Raw genomic sequence first — 4,606 nt, 5'->3', positions numbered from 1 at the left:
ATCAAATCATTGTTCTTCTACTTTAGTGAAGATGTACTAAGCTAATTAACTCTTCTAAAAATAAGCAAAAAATACGTTGTAAATAAAAGTTATTAAATAGATAGATATAAAAATAAATTATATTAATATAATTAGTATATTATAAAAAAAATATCGCTATATTTACTCCATACCATTAAAATTATCAATATAAAAAAACTTTAGTTTTAAATAAGAATTGCAAGTATTAAAATTATAATTGATATAATTAATATAAGTATAAATTATATTAATATAATTAATATATTTAAAATAAAAAATAATATACATAATATTCGAGACGGGACGGGACGTCTGTAACACCCTCAAAAATACAAACCGATTTTTCGCAAATTATTAAAACTATTATCATAGTAGAAAATTTTCTTACCATGATACATCCAAGACAATATACCACAGGTCTTAAAATATCTCAAAAAGCAATTAGAACCATGAGGGACAGACAGGATCCTCATGGCATGATATTTAAATTAGGTCATGAATCAAGAGGGACAAACATAATCCTCTTAGTCAAATAAATACTTTTAATAAAAAGGATTAGAGTTTACATGCTTCACAAAGAAGATATGTCCTAAGTTGGCACAAGATACATTGTATAATCCAAAATAAGAGGCAACGTAAAAGATGGTGTTTAATACACCATAGTTACACCTCTGGTGCTTTCTCGGCCGGACTCGTTCCTGTAAAAATATTAACCACGGGGAATGAGACTTAAAAGTCCCAGTAACCAAAAATTAATATGTAATGATGCATGCGGATGTAACTAATCATGTGATTGCTAAGTGGGCACACAAAACATTTAACCGAACAATATTTCCAAACAAACCGAACAAGTATTTAATTGCATGACTACACCTTATATTCTCCTTTCGCCATGCTCGGACGCCAAATCACCCGGCCAAAGGTGAGTTGGACCAAGCGACACGCCACTCATTGGGTCCAATGAGGGCTTACCACGTGGTAATAATTAACCGAACAGAAATTTCCATTAACACCATACATTAAAATACCCTGACAAGTCATGCATCATTCAAATATCCAAACAGGAATATATCCGAACAATAATATCTCATCATGATAAACAAAAATAAATTTTTAACCCACTTGGCAATAATTTCAAACAAGTATATACAGTATTTATTTTCAATAATTCATAATTTTTCCAAACAACAAAACAACACATAACCATTCACAAACACACTCATCACAACACATTAATAATGGTTACCTTGTGTCTTGAATAACAAGTTCCCTTTCACAACTCCTTTTTCACCACTATCTTTGTCAATATAATCTACATAATTATTTCACAATACTATATATTAATTTTACATTAAAATAAATAACTCTAATTTAAAGAGTTAGAAAGTCTTAAATCTATAATCCATATTAACACTAATTTAAGATTTATACCTCATTTAACTTCCCAAATTCTTTTCTAAAATTCTCGTACCCTAATGAACTATTTTTTTTTATCCTCAATTCACTTCTAGTATCACAATTTCATCCTTCTACATTCTAAAAATTCATCCAAAAATAAATTAAAAATTTTAGAATTATCCTGAAGCCTCAAATCACCTTTCTATAACCTCAAAAATACCTATTCATACTTAAATAAATATTTAATAATCATAAGTTTATCCCTACGTCTCAGATTCCACATAAATTCAACCATATAGATCTAGATTTTAACTCAAAAATTCTTAAACATGAGTTTCAACCTCAAGAAAATATTCTATAATATTTATTATATCTCTAAGAATTTTAACCTATATTTTTAATCCATCATATCATCAGATTAACTATCCTATAGAAAAATCCTAATCAAAATATTTACTCTATCCTACAAAATAATCATATCACTAGAAAGCTAATATTATTTAGAAAATAACTATAAAATTAATTTTGTAATTAAATAAATTTTTAAATGCTAATCTAAACAGGAAAGTTAGAACATACCTGAAGAAAAAGAAAATAATCCCCCCTTGTGAGAAAACGCCGAGCAACGTGAGAGGAAGAGAGAAAAATAATATAAAAATGGGATTGTGAGTCCCAAAATTATATTAAAAAAAACTATAGGTTTGAATTTAATTATTCAAACCTTTGGGCCAAAAGTTGCAATTTTCTCTAAATTGCATCTTAGCCTCTTATGCTTCCTAATGCACACACCCCCTCCTTTTTATACATGAAGGCACCTCTTCTCCTCATCTAACCAATGTGGGACTTAGAAACAACAACCTTCCACCCCCTTTTTTTTGTTCCTTCTACCTTCTCTCTTTTTTTTTCAACACATACATAAAAAAAATTATTTATGTATTATATCTTAACTAAATATTGCTTATGTAGTTTTAAATTTAAATTTTTAAATTCATAATTAAATACCTAACCATAATATTATTTCTAAATAACCTCAAATAATATAAATTCCTATTATTATCATTTTTTTTCTCAAAACCTAAATTCCACAATTTCTTTATTATATAAAAAATCAGGATGTTACAACGTCCCGATGGTAATCCCGTGTTCCGTCCCATCCCTAACCCCTTTCCTGTCCCTTCCCGATTATTTTCGGGCCGGGACAAGACCCGTCCTAATATGATCGGGACGATACCGGGCCAATCGGGATAGGTCCAGACTGAACACTCTTAGTTTTCTTATATTGAAAGATTATTTATTTGATTCTTATTAATGACAACTTATAGATATTTTTCTTTTATATTTGTTTAATGTAAAATATTGTTTTAATTGATAAAGAATAATAAAATTATGATTTTTATTTTAAATTATGTTACCTATGAATAATGAGAACAGTGTCTCTCAATTAAAAAAATAAGAGTATCGTCATGTATATTAAAAATAAAAAGTATAATTTTGCCCCTCTCTATGTGTTAACTATTTAACAAAATAATAGTTAATTAATAGTAGGAGTTTTAAAAAAAAATTAAAGGTTATGAGTTACTTTAAAACTAAATTTATGCCCCGTATGTATAGAAATATTTTATTTTTTTAAAAAAGTAATAATTACATTTTAAAAGATTAATATTTTTTAACATTCAATCTCTCAAAAAATTTCTTACATTTTTTAATAGAGGGAGTATATAAAAAATTTTGTGTATATTTAACATATATTATTTTACTAAAAATTTTATATTCACCATTAATTTTGAATATAAAATCTTACATGATCACTCAAAATATAAAAATTTTAATATTTTTTACACCTTATTTAAATTCTTAAAATTTATAAATATAAACTCCACTCATATTTTTAATGCTAAGTCTTTTAGACCACTTTTTTTAAACCATACTACTTCATTTTTTTAAAATCAAGCTTACTAAAATATTACATTCTCTCCATAACTTTAGAGCTTCAATTCATATCAAGTTTAAAATACCTGAACATATAAAAATTTATAATCAAGTATGACTCTTAACACTTTTAGCTTTTGAGTTTATTTAGGTTGGTTTAACTACTCTAAATTATTAAAAATATTTTGATTTTATCTTTCTTTTTATTGAGTTCATGCATTGCCTCTTTGAATATCTTTTTTAGCTAATTTATATATTCGATTTTTTTAAAAAATTACAAAATAACTGCATTTAAATAATAAAAAAATAATTTGTTGGTAATTTAAATAATTTTTGGACAATATTTATATTTAAATAGGGGTATTTTAGTTTAATATACATAATTTAATGGTTAACTTGTTAGGTAGATGAAAATAAAATCTTAAAAATAAAAGAAAAGCTTGTATTTATAACTATTCATATTAAAAAAATATTCATACAGGTTTCACAAAATAAAAGAAATGCATTATTAATTAAGATAAAAATAGATAAAATATTTTTCTCATTTTTAAATATAAAATTTGTATGTACTGTACTCATCTAAAAAGAGAGAAAACATTAGATTCACAACAAATTTTTTTTGAAAAATGAAAGAGTCAGATAGTACAATTCGACAATGTTCCACTAGTATAGATAAAAAGGAAAAAACTAGGGGCATTTTTAAAAAATTACTATTCATTCATTGTTCATCAAACATCTCAAATTTATATAAAATATAGATATTTAAATGTGAGAGAAGTCGTATATGACTCCATGAAAGATTTATGCATTTTAACTTTTAATATTTTATTATTTAAATAGTTGTCATAAAAAATATATGTTAACAGCAGCTTAAAGCCTGTAGACTCTTCCTAAATCATAAAGGGTTAGTGTTGACCTTCAAAAGTACTCCTTTTATTAAAAAAAATATAGGACATTTTTTTTTAAAATTATATGTTAAAAAACATAAAATATGTTTAATATTTTAAAGTATAATCATTTTTTAAAAGTATCATTAATGAATAAATTACTTTATATTTATTTTAAAGTGAAATACCCTATTAAATATGAATAAATATAAAAAGATTGTATTATTTTGAAGATAAGTAACTATTTTATGAAAAGTGATATTTGATTAAAAATACTTTATATTTTTTAATATTTTTAATGGGGGGAGTGAAAGTCATTTTTTTAAATATAAAATGAATTTTTCAGATTCTATACCTATAATAATCAACAA

Source organism: Prosopis cineraria, unplaced genomic scaffold (assembly GCF_029017545.1).
Source record: "Prosopis cineraria cultivar Desert tree isolate PC_DT_omini unplaced genomic scaffold, ASM2901754v1 PC9, whole genome shotgun sequence".
In the NCBI taxonomy this organism is placed as follows: Eukaryota; Viridiplantae; Streptophyta; class Magnoliopsida; order Fabales; family Fabaceae; genus Prosopis; species Prosopis cineraria.
The sequence above is the reverse complement of the archived record's forward strand: the minus strand, read 5'-3'. Positions refer to the sequence as shown.